The 15,127-nt window shown below is 41.2% G+C and overlaps 1 protein-coding gene across 5 annotated transcripts in view; it reads left to right on the top strand.

Moving 5' to 3' along the window:
• CNX2 (cofactor of nitrate reductase and xanthine dehydrogenase 2) overlaps positions 1 to 14,878 on the top strand; it is a 130,160-nt gene extending 115,282 nt beyond the window's left edge. For 2 of the 5 annotated variants that reach the window (XR_016362269.1, XR_016362274.1), the window contains one exon: positions 14,453 to 14,878. The gene's annotated coding sequence lies outside the window, so the exon portion shown is untranslated. Of the gene's footprint in view, positions 1 to 10,490; positions 10,954 to 14,452 lie in introns of those variants that run through there. The other 3 variants (XR_016362271.1, XR_016362275.1, XR_016362270.1) reach the window with 2 other exon arrangements.
• Positions 14,879 to 15,127: the final 249 nt, after the last annotated feature.

Raw genomic sequence — 15,127 nt, 5'->3', positions numbered from 1 at the left:
AAATAAGAAAGTTGAGGAGTGTTCTACTCCTTCTATCAGTCCAACCATCAGTCATGATGGTGCAACCTTTTTCCTTCCACACCTCACGCTGCTCCGTGATTTCAACTTGTACATCAGCCACCCTTTGGTTCAAAATAGGGCCTCCTAGCTCTTCAGCACTAGGGGCTTTGAACCCTGGACCACAAACAGCAACAGCATCGATTCCAATTTGCCAATAAGGGGACCTAAAACAAATAGAATAAAATTAAAAATTAAAAAAATTAGTATATTATAAATAAATTTGAAAACAAAATACAAATTAAAATAAACAAAATAAACATATTATTGAAAGCTGAAACTTGTAACTTTGAAAGCAAGAGAAGACTTAAATTTAAATTTACATAAATAATTACCTTGCTGCATTGAATGAAATGTTGTTGTAGATGAAGAAGTCCCCAAGTGCCAATTTTGCATAATCATGTTTATCTTTGTTCCAACCCATGCCCTCAAGCAATGGTTGTGAACTTGGAGCCATGCGTGGAGCAAACATAGAATCAAGTGTCGATTTTTGCTTACGAATTCGAGGCCCAATGCTCACACTCGTAGAAGTAGTGGTATCCGTAGGTGGAGTAGAGGATAATGGAGAGCGAAAACTAGAAGACCCCTGTTGGGCTCCGGCTAGTTGTGTCATTTCTTCATGTTGCTTCTTTTTCAATTCTTTTTGCTCCATTTTTTCCTCTAGAAGAGTTTGTATGTCTCGCATAACATTTTGGGGTACATCTTTGCATTTTTTAGCATCACATCTAGGTATATGTGCTAGGTGATACTTCAATCTATTTATTCCTCCCCCATTATATACCACACCACAATGCCAACATGTAACAACTCCTTTTTTGTGCCTCGGGATGGCATGTTTCCAAGCCCTATCTTTTACTATTGCACTTGGGTCTGCATTAGGGTTAAATGGAGGCCTATTTCCACTTCCCTCACCTTGTTGTTGAGACATTATATCAAATTTCAATAAGTTTTTGTTCGCTGCCAGCCTGCTGCAATATGAATGTAAACAAAATGAGAAGTAAAAAAATAGTAGACTAGTAGTAGAGAGTAGAGACCAAACAAATTTAAACAAAATGAGAAGTAAAAATACTAAAAAAATACGAATGTAAAAGTTTAAAACATAGTACAAAACAACACAAAGAAATGCAACAACTTGTAGCTTACCTCTTCAAATTTGCACAAGCAATGGAAATGCAAGTTTGTAGAAACCTCCTCCAAATGTTCCCTTAAGCTCCTCTCAATGCTTTAATGCAAGCTAGAAAGATGCACAAACCATTAGCAATTAATATGGGAGAGCAAACCGATTTGTTGATTTCTCTCTCAAAACCCCAATATTCTTCTCTAACTCTTTCCTCTCTCTTGTGAGCACAAGCAAATGGTGGAATGACCTTTTTAGGTCAATAACATGTTATACAAACCAAAAAAGTCCTATTAAACAAAGCATTTTTATGTTTTTTTGGTCTTTTCCATCTCACCCGCCGACGAGAGTCTTGGTATCGGGACTCGCTGAGTCTGGCGAGTCCATGGACTCGCCGAGTCCGACTGGACTCTGCCAAGACTCGGCAGAGTCCGAATCCAGAGGCAGTCTGCCTCGGACTCTGACTCGGTGATTCCTGTTACTCTGGTATTTATCAGCCCCCTCATTAACCAATTCATTTGCCCTTTTATTACCTTCCCTATAAATGTGATTTAAAGTAATTTTATTGAAGAATTTGCATAAGAAAAGAGCTTTGGATAGTAACGAGTCAAGCCTCTAGTTTGGTGTTGATTCAATTCTTAATGGATAAATAATAATGGTTCTTTGATTTCTAATTTGCTAATTCCCAATCCTTTGTATAGTTCCAGTTCCTCAACCAAGGCCATGAGTTCAGCCCAGCTATTTGTCCCTATACCAATTGGCTTAGCAATTGCCGCAATCTCTTCAGCCCACTTATTATCAATATAGCCACCAATTTCGGCATTACTAGGATTGCCTCTAGATGCGCCATCAAAGTTTAACTTAAAGTCTTAAACTATCCATGCAAAGGAGGCTACCATAAACACTCCTTTATCTTATGCAAGGAAGACTTTGCCCCTGGGCCAATATAGGGTGATAACTTGAGACCCAATCATTTTCCAGGTTGCTTATCATCCCAATAAGTTATTACCTTATCCCCAACAGATATACGTGATGCAGTTATTGGTTGTCTTTGTGATGGAAGATTCTATTTTATTTAAGAGTTGTTTGACCTCCAACTTCTTTTCTTGGAAGATTCTTCTGTTACATTCTTTCCATAATTCCCACAAAATAATTGAGGGAACAATTATTCATAATCCTGAATAGATGCTAGTCATTTTTAGGAAGGGCTAGCTCTAGAGAAATTATATAAAGGAGTTGGGTAAGGCAGATGACCATTCCAACTAAGAGCTGAGCCATTTCCAACATTGGTATGCATACGGACATTGGAGAAAGATATGATCTGTACTTTCCTCTCCATTTTCATAGAGAGGGCATCTACTTGGTCCTTAAAAGCCCATCCTTCTAATATTTTTTGCTGTTAAAACTTTTTTATTAAAAGCCCATCCTGTCATATTGGCATCTGTGTGTGTGTTGTTTTCACCATAGTTGGACGGCAATTCACTTCATCATTTGGACTGTTTTATTTGGGTGATCAATGCCCTATCAGGATGTGACTATTTAGTGCCACAACCAGATGTCTTTTCATCTTGCAACCTAAACACCAACCTTGGCGTTATTACTATTGTTGTGTTTGCAATTTGGAGCTTGTGCCTGCTTGTCTAGAGGCCATTTTTTTACCACAAGCCTGTGTCTAACTTCACGTAACTGTACAGTGTCTTTGCATGGGAACAGAGAAGTATTGTTTACCGTACTGGTAAAGAAATCAATGCATGCAGACAATGCAACAGAATAGCTGAATTATATTCGCATATGCCAGACATACATTATGCTTCATAATATTCGTAATAGTAGATGATTGATGATTTACAATGATCCCAGACGGGATATAAATACTATTTGCCGAACCTTCCCGAAGGAGTCCGTCGGCCACAACCATTATGTCCGCTACAAACTATTTACCCGTCGGCTACAAAATACAAAACACCGACGACAATTATTTCGTCGGCTACAGAAACACCGTCGGGACCATCCAGTCGGCTGACACCATCCCCCCCCAAAAAGAAAAGTAGTCTCCGGACGACAATTACAAAATATCTGAGGCAAATTAACAAACAAAATACATTATCAGAGTGACTACAACAAGAAAAATCTGCTTCTGTCCCATCACTTCCACATTCATCCCGTTGCATTTGTAGTCTCTACTAACACAATACTGTCTCCTCAAGCTGACCTTGATAGCCACCCGTGTTGCTTTCTCTGTCCAACTCCTCGGTACCCCGAGCCAAGTGTCGCGGCACTGCCTCCAACTAGATGATCGGCTCCTCTCGAGCTCTCTACGCATCCACCAAGACAGCCTCACAGCCAACACCTGCTCCCACTGCCTTTGGTACACAACACTCTATGCCTATATCTGCAACTGATCAGACTTCTCACAACTAACATCCGCAACGACTAGGGGTCCAGGGGGCAACGCCGCGCTCCCAAGACCAAATTAGCACTTCAAAACCCACACAAAATTGCATAGAACACACCATTTTTGTCATTTTCTGCCGATTTTACACTCTTTCTGGCAACCACGGATGCGTCCCCTTTCCTTTGGCATCATTTGTAACTCATTTTGAACAATTTGAATCTGTCGTCTTTTTTTTTTTTTTTTTTACTACAGAGGTAACAGTCATGCACAGAAGTATTTCATTCGACAGAGCAAAGATGACCAGGAACATTTTTATAGGACTCTCTATCACCAATATCACTCCACAAAATTTATATACTTGCCTGTCCACAAATTACAACCCGAGTGTATTTACAGCAAGATCGGACACCTCACAATCTCCTCGCTCATCTACAAAGTAAGCTTTGCAGGAAATCATCCAAACCGATCGGTCGGCAAAACAAGCCCGAACACCTACTGGGCATCCCGAAAACTCGCATCTTTACACTTCTCAATTTCCTGTGAAGTATATTCAATGCTTTCTCCGGTTCTGTCACAAGCTTGCGTCTAGCGCTTGAAACTCTTTCCGACTAAACTCCCTGCGAATGGTGGACTGGTGGCTGCGACTTCCAAAAGAATGACGCGGGTTCTGATTTTATTTTAGCCGCCTTCCAAACTGCTTCCGAGGACAAGACAGGCCGGAGGAGGGAGTTGACAGCACTAGGCGGTTTAGTTTTCCTTTCTTGCAGGGAGCAAAAGATGAAAAAGGAAACAAAACTGGTTTGATAGAAGTCTGCGGCCGATGACTTGGAGGCTTTGTTTCCCGCGGGACGCTTTCCGGCGGAGAAGTTAGAGATTTAAAGCCCGCGGACAAGCTACCCACGAGACTTTTTTATTTAGTCTGTCCGCAGGGCCTTTGCCTGTCACACCCGCAGACAGACTGCTGCCCACAGGGCTTTTCATTTACCCACGGACAGACTGTCCGTAGGGCCTTTTCCTGTCACACCCGCGGACAGACTGCTGCCCGCGAGGCTTTTTTCATTTAATCTATCTGCGGGGCGTTTGCTTTCTTCTTCTTCTTCTTTTTTTCTTTTTTTTTTCTCTTCAAAAAATATACAAAGCACCTCAAATTTGCCTTTGACCGTCGCCATTCGGCAACGATGAGGGAGTCCCCTTCTGCGACAACGACAGAGTCTTCCTAGCACCATATATTTTGAATTTGGATCCATTGACTGTCGGAGGTACCTTCTGCCCGTCCAAAGTTGATAATTTGATCGCTCCATTGTCGCCGACCTTCCGAATCTGATATGGTCCAACCCATCTGGCCTTAAACTTTTCCACTTTGATTTCATTCCGACCGTCGTACGCCTTACGTCAATTCTGTGCCACCTTCATCGCCCACTGTGCTTGCGGTCATCGCGCAACTAGATTATTTCCTTGCTGTTGGTGCCCTTCCACTAATTTTATGCTGCGGTGTAACCTTTTCTTTCCGCGCGGTCCATTCACCATGTACCGGACAGTGGGATCTTTCGTTTTTCTGTGTTCAGACTGTATGTTCTTCCCCTCAGCTTCAGCCATGGCAGCTTTTCCTTCTTCCACTTCCCTGCATTCCTCCAGACATTCATTTTCCTGTGTTTTGTCACGTTCGTCGACCGTTAACATATTGCAACTCGAAAACAATTCGTAGTCTTCTATCTGCCAGTGGAACAGGCCATTCACCGAGTCCAGGTCGTCGTCATTCGATCCTCCATCAAGTCTCAATACTCCTTCGTCTGGTTCCATTCTCCTCTTTCCTTCGTCGTCACTTTCGCCGTCACTTTCTGAATTTGACGATGCTGCCTCCTCACCGACCATTTGTGTATGCAGGTCAATTGTGAATCTTTTGCCTCCGTGCTCCATTGATAGGGTATTTCGTTTCCAATCATGTTTTACTTTTGCTTGCACCAACCAATCCCATCCCAGAATAGCATCATATCCTTTTCTTTTTAATGGAATGACCACGAAGTCCAATAAAAATGGTTGCGTTCCAATAGTTACCGATTGCGCCTTCAAGATTCCTAATGGTTTGATTCCGTGTTGGTCTGCCATGAGCAACTGGAATGTAGGTGGCCACAATGTTGGCTTTCCCAACTTCTTCCAAGTATCCTCTGGTAACACATTCACGCCAGATCCTCCGTCGACAATTGTGTCTGTCAGAACCTTTCCCAAAATCCCCATCTTGACAACCGTCGGATGCCTTCCTGTTGTGAGTGCCAGAAGCATTGGGTCGGTTGTCGTCGTTGGACTACTGTCCCTTCCTGTGTCCTTTGTTGCTTGCTGAAATGGTGTATGATTCAAAATGGTCTTCCATAATTGGGGCATTGTGAGGAGGTCACTTATCTTGACCAGTATCTCCATTTGTAAGATCTGTTGTACAATGTTTTGTTCGGCGAAGTTCCTTGCTAAGGTGCCGGTGATGTCCTTCAACCGAGATGTCTCCGCCGACGATGCCTTTGCAATTTCTGCCTGCGCTTCTCCCAATTTTCTTTTTTCCTCCGCTTGCCTCCGTGTAATTGCCAGAACCTCCACTTCATCCGTGCCGACATTGATCAAGTTTACTCCAGACTTTGGACACTTGGAATCTTCGTGATCGCTGAGTCCGCACCATCTGCATAATAATTTCGGTGTGTTTGCCGCTGTACAATCCCGCGCAAAATGACCCCACAAATTACATGCTCGGCATTGAATGATTGGCCGTCCGTTTGCATCATACTGAGTTCGACTTCGGCTCCCATTATTATTGTTATTGTTTGCATTGTTGTTATTTTGCCCTCTGCTATTATTCCTGTACCCTCCGGATGTGGCACCATCAATGTTTGCATTTCCGTTACTGCCCGACGAGGAAGCCTGCTACGTAAGAAGCACCTGCGGAGATCCTCTTGTCTTCATGTTAAAGGGACAATCCTTTGTCGAATGGCCCATGATGTGACAAATGTCACAAAATTGGTTCTTTGGACACGATCCTTTAGTATGACCGTTGGTCTTACACTCCGTGCACCACAGTTCACTACCTTTTGGCTCCTTCTGCATGTTTTTAAACTCCTTCATCATGTGAACCATATCCTTCTGTAGGGCACAAACCTTCTTGCTGCTGCCTTCGTCGTCGCTGCTATCATCTCCGGCAAGCTCGTCGTCATCAGAATCAGAGGAGCTAGTTTTCTTCTTCTTTGTCTTCTGTTCACTTTCAAGGTCCAGTGCTTTGTTATACGCATCCACATATGATGATGGTGGGACAATTTTCATTTTCCTCCGCAATTTCGATTGTAGGCCGTCCACGAACCATCTTTTCTGCAATTCGTCTGTCGGCTTGCTTTCCATTTTGTTTATTAAGTCTTTTAATCTCCTGGCATAGACGCGGACAGTTTCGTGCTTCCCCTGTTTGGTATTGAAAATCTCCGCTACGATTTCATTATCATCCCGCAAGAGTTTAAATTCCGCCAGGAACTCCTTTTTAATGTTATCCCAGCTATTCAGTTTTTGTGGATCCGTATCCGAAAACCAATCAATCGCCACACCCCGTAGGCTTGCCAGAAATTTCCTGACCCATTCGTTGGCATCTGTGATTCCATTTGCCTGCCAGATCGTCTCACATGTCTTACAATGTCGGATGGGGTCGGCTGTACCATCGCCCTCAAACTTCGGCAGCTTTTCTTTGGGTCCCGCCATCACAACACTGGAGGTCTGCACTGTCACACCGAAGGTCTGCACTCCTGCACCGGCGGTCTGCACTCCCACACCGGAGGTCTGCACTCCCACACTGGCAGACTGTTCTCCCACACCGGAGGTGTCGACAGCTGCGAACTTTGGTGAAGAAGAAGGATCTTCTGAAGTTGTTTCCTACGGAAGTCTATCCTGGACGAAGAGGTCACTCCACGCTCGTGCTCCCTCGGCACTATGAGCCGTGCGAGTTGATGCTCTTCTGTCTGAATTTTCTTCCCTTGATGAATAGAAATTCAAGAACTCCTCCCGTGCTTCTTCCACCAATTCCACCCGCTGTCGAGTCTCCTTCAATAATTGTTCCGCACTCCTGTTTCCGTCGGCAAGCTTCTGGAATCTCCTTCAGTGGTCTGCCTGCTGTGCTAGAATTAAATGTTCTTGTGCAGTACGGATTTCATCTTTTCCCTTTGCCTTATTTCGATCCTTGTTAAGTTGATTTGGCATTAATTTTCATTCCTCCCACTTTCCAGATTCATAAGGCAACGGCGCCAAATGTTGTAGTATAGTGGTGAGTATTCCCGCCTGTCACGCGGGTGACCCGGGTTCGATGCCCAACAATGGTGCCAAATGTTTACCGTACTGGTAAATAAATCAACGCATGCAGACAATGCAACAGAATAGCTGAATTATATTCGCATATGCCAAACATACATTATGCTTTATAATATCCGTAATAGTAGATGATTGATGATTTACAATGATCCCAGACGGGATATAAATACTATCCGCCGAATCTTCCCGAAGGAGTCCGTCGACCACAACCATTATGTCTGCTACAAACTATTTACCCGTCGGCTACAAAATACAAAACACCGACGACAATTATTCCGTCGGCTACAGAAACACCGCCAGGACCATCTAGTCGGCTGACAAGTATCTCATGCTGCAAATCAAGCACAACCTTCAAGATTACCAGGTTCTTTATTAATAATTGTAATTCTTAGTATTGTTGATGCTATAGCTTGGTGAATCAATAATTGCAAGAATAATCAGAAATTAGTAAATTAGCCTTACATCAAACATTTCAGCTTCTTCTGATATTTAATTGTAATTTCACTATGTGAAGCAATAATTTTGCAAATCTCTAATTGCAAGTTAAATCAGAATTTGGTAGCTTGCATTAATAGCTATGAATTATTTACTTGCATATTTTAATATTTAAGTTTCATATTGCAAAGAACAGAGGAGTTGCAAATCTATAAAATTCTCAAAATACACATTTCTTCACCATTATGGGTGTGAGCCAGTTGGGTTCATTACAGTGGTATCAGAATAGTTTTCTGCTAGCTTGCAGAGAATTGGGTTTCAACATGGCTCAAAGATTTATTCTGGGTGGACATTACACCCGTAGAGGGCGCACTTCTTTACTCGGTCATGGAGAACTAGAGATTTAGTTTGGTGGCAGTGACAAGGGTGTTGATGGTTCAGGACATATGGGGTATAGAGATGGTGGAACTGGTTTTGAGATTGATAGGTAGGCCAAAGAGAGTTTAAAAAATTTGGCAGCTAGATAGCATTATGTTGTCAATGTGCCCCAGTAACTTTTTGACACACTACAGTGTATTGCACTCTCTAGAGGATGGAGTAGGGGGAAGGGTACTTGAGATGATTTTGTCAGTTTGCACAGGTCTCGAGTTGATGACAAGTCCAAACTAGGATTAGAGTAAAGGACCAGGTCAAGATTGATCAAAGGATCAGCAAGACTGGTTATATTGGTGCACATGATAGGCCACAATGGCCTTCTTTTCTAAGACTTGAGGCATATGCGGTCAGTTGAGAGAGGCCGCACCTTTTGTGGATGATGTGGTGGCACAGTTTGCTAAGTGAGATGCTTTTCCGCAGTCCATCAAGCTGAACCTTAATTTAGATTTCTTATACAAAAGCGAGAGCATACTAGGGGTAGGCCTACACCTAAGTGACAGAGGCCTAGGTAGTCAGATTTGTGAGAGGCATCCATTAAGATGACCTTAGCCCACTTTGATGGCGGTGGCAAGGTGACAACTGGATCTTGGGTTCATAAGCTTTGGCATTGAGTCCCATGACTAAGGAGTGCGCTTTTAGAGTTGTCATGTTACATCTGGACGGAGTTGCCCATGATCGGGGGTAGCATGTTTTGGTCTCCTTATATCATGATCAGAATGTTTCCTATCAGGAGTCTGTGGATAGATTGATAGAGTTGTTAGATAGGAAGGATCCTGAGGTCTATTTCCTAGAGTTAGCTCAGTTGAGACAGATTGTTGGCATTGAGGCTTTCATTAGTGAGTTTTAGAGGCTTTTAGTGATGGTATATGATATCTTTGAGCAGAGGAGAGTTATGCTATTTATGGAGGGATTGTTGGAGCCACTTTGAGGGCGGGTTAAGTGCTTGGACCCACCTACTTTGCAAGAGGCAATGAGAAAAGCTAGAGATCTTGAGTCATCCACCTCTCAAGGCAAGTTTTCTTTGAAGTCTTCTACCTCTCCACCTATAAATGAGGAGCACGCACTGGTTACTGATGAAAAAGGGAAGTCAGTTGGGAAGAATGATGAGGCATCACAGGAGGATTCGAGGAGGTGACAAATTTTCTTTTGGTTCAAAGGACCTTATGGTAAAGGACACACTTGTGTGTTGAGGCCTAAAGGAGCGACAAACTGTACTATGTGGATATACTATCACTGACATTTGCACCAAAAGTAGGTGCATAATTATTCCGATAGAGATATATACGATTTGACATCCCATTTAGTCATTATGAAACATTAAATCAGGTTAACATTAAGATTTGTATTTATTTATTTACCTTTTTCTATTGTATAAATGTGTGTTAACAAGTAAATGAGGGTGATTACAAATGCCACAATGCTTTGGAAAATAGTGATTTAGACATTTAGAAGAGTGTTCTCTCAAAACATTGCTAAATTCTCTTTTTTCATACAAGTCTATGTAAAGCCCGTTCAATCAATTATCTCCCCTAAATTGCTTTGTCAAAGTCTTTAGATTCAAATTAGTTTACATACCTAGCAGTCAACAAAGATTTTTCTTTTAGATCAAGCCTTGCATCTGTTCAACATAATATTTAAACCAATTTATTTTTTAGATCATGTTTTTGGGACCCTCTTTAGGATCTAATGACTTGCATATATTGGAATTTCTTTGTCTTTAATCAGAAATGAAGACCTCTGCATCCCGCTCATAGATAGATGGCCCCATCCCCATCTATAGAGATCAGATCTGCCCGAATTGTCGGTAAAGACTGGACTGAAATATAGAAGTCGAAGCAAACTTCCTTAGCTAGCTTCGAGTGATCAATATCATTGAAAGAGAACTTGTGGAAAGGGAAACAATGCATGAGTTCTAGATAAACAAGGTTGCCTCTTTTTTAATGCTCAATAGTCTTGTATAGACTTATAAAATTAAATAATTGAATTTGGGGCTAATGCCTGCATATTGGCTGAGTGAAAACATTGTTTTAAGGCTATCAAACACCCCTTTTATAGTCCACTTTGATCAGAGTTTTAGAATTTAGATAGGATTTCATAATTCTTTCTGATGGAAATTCTCTCCAGACCGACCTCCAGAATGTACATTTCCGGTGTTAACAACTTAAGATTAAGTATTTGATTTTCCCCACATTCTTTGCCTTTTCAGTGGTAATATCCCCTCCTCTGCTTGCTCAGGCTATTGTCCTCCCCTGTCTCTGTTTTTTCTAAATTATTTAACTTTTCTAAGTTGCTTTGACCTCATCCACTGTCTCTTTCTCCAACTTCTGTTATTGGATGGGTGTCACTTGTGACCATTCCAATCAAACCATAATCGCCCTCAATCTCCAAAACAGTCATCTTTGGATCCTTCGCACAATGTTTCCCTATATTTCACCCAAATTCCTCTAATCATATAAGAGGCCCAATTCCATCCTCTGCTTTTGCCTCTTGTTCTACCTTGTCTTTTCTATCTCTCGACCACAACAATCTCACCAGCCCACTTCCCTCATGTCTCTCCAACTGCATTGTGCTCCAAATCCTTGACCTCTTCGTTATTAGCTTTGTGAACTTCATACCTTCCAGCCTTTCAAAGTTGTCCAAGCTAAAGAAGCTCATCTTCTAGTATAACAATTTACAGGCCCAATTCCTGAATCTCTGTCGCTGTACCAATCTGGTATTGTTGGATTTATGTTGTAACTACTTAATCAACAAAACCATGCTGAAACTACTCGATCTCCTCACTAGGCGGCAAAATTTATGCCTAAGCGGTAATAGTCTCATGGGTCTGATACCAACAACAATCAACGCCAATCTGACACAGCTCAAGCTATTGGTTGGGTGGGACTCAATTATATTAGCGGTCCAATTCCTTTATATCTCGTCCAAATGCCCTTCCTCCAACAGATGTAGGTGGGAGGAAGTCCATATGAAGGGGTCATTCCTTCTCTAGGGAGCATTTTAACTCTCACCCTTTTAGCCATGTAAAAAATTTTTGTCACTGGACATTCCTCAGTCACTAGCCCAACTTTCACGCCTCACCACATTGAGCGTCACAGGTAATCACCTCACAGTATCTCTTTCGCCTGAGCTAGGGAATCTTACTAATCTTCAACTTGGACGACTATGTAAAAATTCATTGAGCGGAAGTATTCTGATCAAGTTAGGCCGACTAAAATCCCTTCAACAATTTGAGGTGTGAGACAATAATTTCAGCAGAAGGATTCCAACAGAGTTGAGCAATTGTTCGACGCTAGGGCTTCTGAGACTGCAAGGCAATCATCTAAGCGGGTCCATACCTCTGCAGTTGGGTTGCCTACGCTTTTGAAATTCGTGTACTTTTTCACTCAACCTCTATTACCTTAACTATCTCCAATTCATTTTGTTGCAGCTCCACTTTCTTGGTAGTTCATTGATCGGCCTTTGCAACCTCTAAAATTTTCTTCACCTTCGTTGAATTTTCCATCACCAACACACGTTTTTGCTTGGATTTTCCAATTATCTGGTTGGAATCTACAATTACCTCTTTTTCCTGCTCTCCTTCTACACACTTCAATTATTGGCTTGTTAGCCACTATGAGAACACTTCTGCTCGTCGTCAAGTTCATTGACATCTACCATCTCCGTTGCTAATTTCCCGACACTTTCCGCACTGACCGCTAATTTAGAAGCATTTTCTTGCAATTTTTCTTGACTGACACCATTTTCTCTTGTGGATAATGACCACTGCTTTTCCCAGTACTGCCATTTCTTTTTTTTGGCATTTGGCCTTTGTTCGGAAATAAGTTTTCCATAGGAGACATCAACTTGCTGCTGGAAGTCTCAAGTGCAATAGCCTTTTGGCTAATGAGATTGAGGCTGAATCCTCAGAACAGTTTATTGGCTTAGATCGTGATGATCAGGATGTCAGTGAGGTATATGCAGTGAGGAGTGCATATTGCTTCGTAGTTGATTCCCATGTGCAGGATATTTATCAGGTGCAGAGTTTGTTTGTGCCTAAGTTTGATGTTTGTCAAGATGGTTTAGTTGGCACAGAGGAAGGGAGGAAATCGAAACTTCCTATTGAGTTGCTTCCTTGTGACGTTCCAATCTCTACATTATCAGCATTGATGTTGAGTACAGCTCTACTGATTATGTTATTTACTCTAAGGGTGTGGTATTTATGGAGATTATTCAGTGATGATAGGGACATCACATGCATTTTTCTATGGGATCTTGGTAGAGGTCAGAGTTGGATGTGTTACCAAATTGCTTGAGGACAAGCAATTGTGGGGAGGGAGGACTATAATGTCTCCATTTTTAGCAAGTCCCTGTAGCTAGGCTAAGTCGGTTCATTGTAACGACCCTTATGAACTGGCAGTATGTTTGGAGGGTCTTTGTGGCAGGATTGCTATTTTTAGTAAGTCTATTTTGAGGTGGTTTCTATTTTAAGCAGTGCAATGGAGGCATTGGCCGTTTATCTTCATCAACAGCGGGATTGAGCATATTCATGGAGTTAAAATTTAATAAGTTATTAATGAGGCATTTAATTATGGACTTATCTTATTTCATGTTATAATTTGATGGTGTAAATGAGAAACCTCTTAAGTAAGAAGTGTGGTGAAGAAGCTAGTTTGCACAGGTGAGTTATAAATATGACTCCATTGAGAAGAATTAATCATGTGTTGTCTACCATTTTTGATAATTGCTTGCGAGGGTTTTGAGTTGTGGCTTTTTCTCTTGAGGACTGATTTGTCTTGGTCTGAGATCAAATCTGAGAGTGTATTCAATTCAGTGCTGAAGTATGCTGAATTTAGTTTTCTTATACAGTCTGATTTGGGCGTCCTCCTACTCTGTAATCACTGTTTCTTGGAGGCGAATTTGTGCTGAGGTTTAGTGATAATTTATACTTGCAATTGAGCTTGGCTTTGCACTTGGTGTGCAAAATTCTGGTATTTCTGGGTGCGCTTGATTTCTGCTATAAGGCATTTCATTTCTCCGCAAAGAAAACGCCACAAATCCTGTCATACAGGCATCTATGTGTGTGTCGTTTTTACCATACCTGGGCAACAATTTACTTCTGTATTTGGACTGTTTTCTTTGGGCTATCAACGCCCTATTGGACTGTGACTGTTTAGTTCCATAACCAGGCTTCTTTTCATCTTGCAACTTAAATGCCAACCTTGGCGTTATTACTGCTGCTGTGTCTGCAATTTGGAGTCTGTGACTGCTTGTCTAGAGGCAGTGTTTTTTAATACAGATCTGTGTCTGACTTCAGGCAACCGTACACAGTCTTTGGTGTGGGAATAGAAAAGCATCTCATACTGCAAACCAAGCATTACCTTCAAGATTACCGAGTTCTTTATTAATAATTGTAGTTTTCAGTATTGTTGAAGCTATTTAGCTTGGTGAATCAATAATTGCAAGAATAATCAGAAATTTAGTAAATTGACCTTACATCAAATATTTCAACTTCTTCTGATATTTAATTGTAATTTCACTGTGTGAAGCAATAATTTTGCAAATCTCTAATTGCACGTTCAATCAGAATTTGGTAGCTGACATTACTAGCTGTGAGTTATTTACTTGCATATTTCAGTATTTGAGTTTGACATTGTAAAGAACATAGGAGGTGGAAATCTATAAAATTCCTGAAATACATATTTCATCAGCATTGTTAGTGTGAGACAGTTGGGTTCATTACAGCTATCAATGACAACATACAAGTTGGAATGGACTGTCGCTTGGCAACATACTCCCCCTTTGGCATTGATGGGAACACTTAGTGAAAAATGGCAAGTGTCTAAACAAAATTTTTAAGTCCGCCAATGTAATGTCCCCTTCTCTATTGCCTTACAATATTGGTATGATGAATTTGACTTAGCTTACTTTTTATTTCTGATCTCACACTTGGATTAGGCCGTGGAGATTATACTTGATATGTGTTACCATTTTGGTACAGTCGACAATATATTTGGGAACTTTGCAAAACAAATTTATGTATTTGTTATAGTTCAATGGTTATTTCTATGCTGAATCTTATTTTCGGCATACATCAATATGTATATCATCATTATATATAGTTGCTTCCTTGGGGATATTATTAAACCATTCACTAATGATTACTATCTTTGGGAGGACCCATCATAATTATTGTAATACTGTATTATAATCTGATCACTGAATTCATCTTTTTAATACCCTTTGACAATGAATCTGTTGATGTATAAATTCTATATCATGACTGAGTTTCTATGACTGTCCATAAACATAAGAATATGAACAATGGAATACTTATATGGTGCTACGTATTGGTGTGATTGTGGAATTCCCCTTCATTGTTGACT

This window comes from Cupressus sempervirens, chromosome 3 (assembly GCF_028749045.1).
Source record: "Cupressus sempervirens isolate cs-2001-9-10 chromosome 3, ASM2874904v1, whole genome shotgun sequence".
NCBI classification, from domain to species: Eukaryota; Viridiplantae; Streptophyta; class Pinopsida; order Cupressales; family Cupressaceae; genus Cupressus; species Cupressus sempervirens.
Note: the sequence above shows the minus strand (reverse complement) of the source record. Positions and strands in the feature narration are given on the sequence as shown.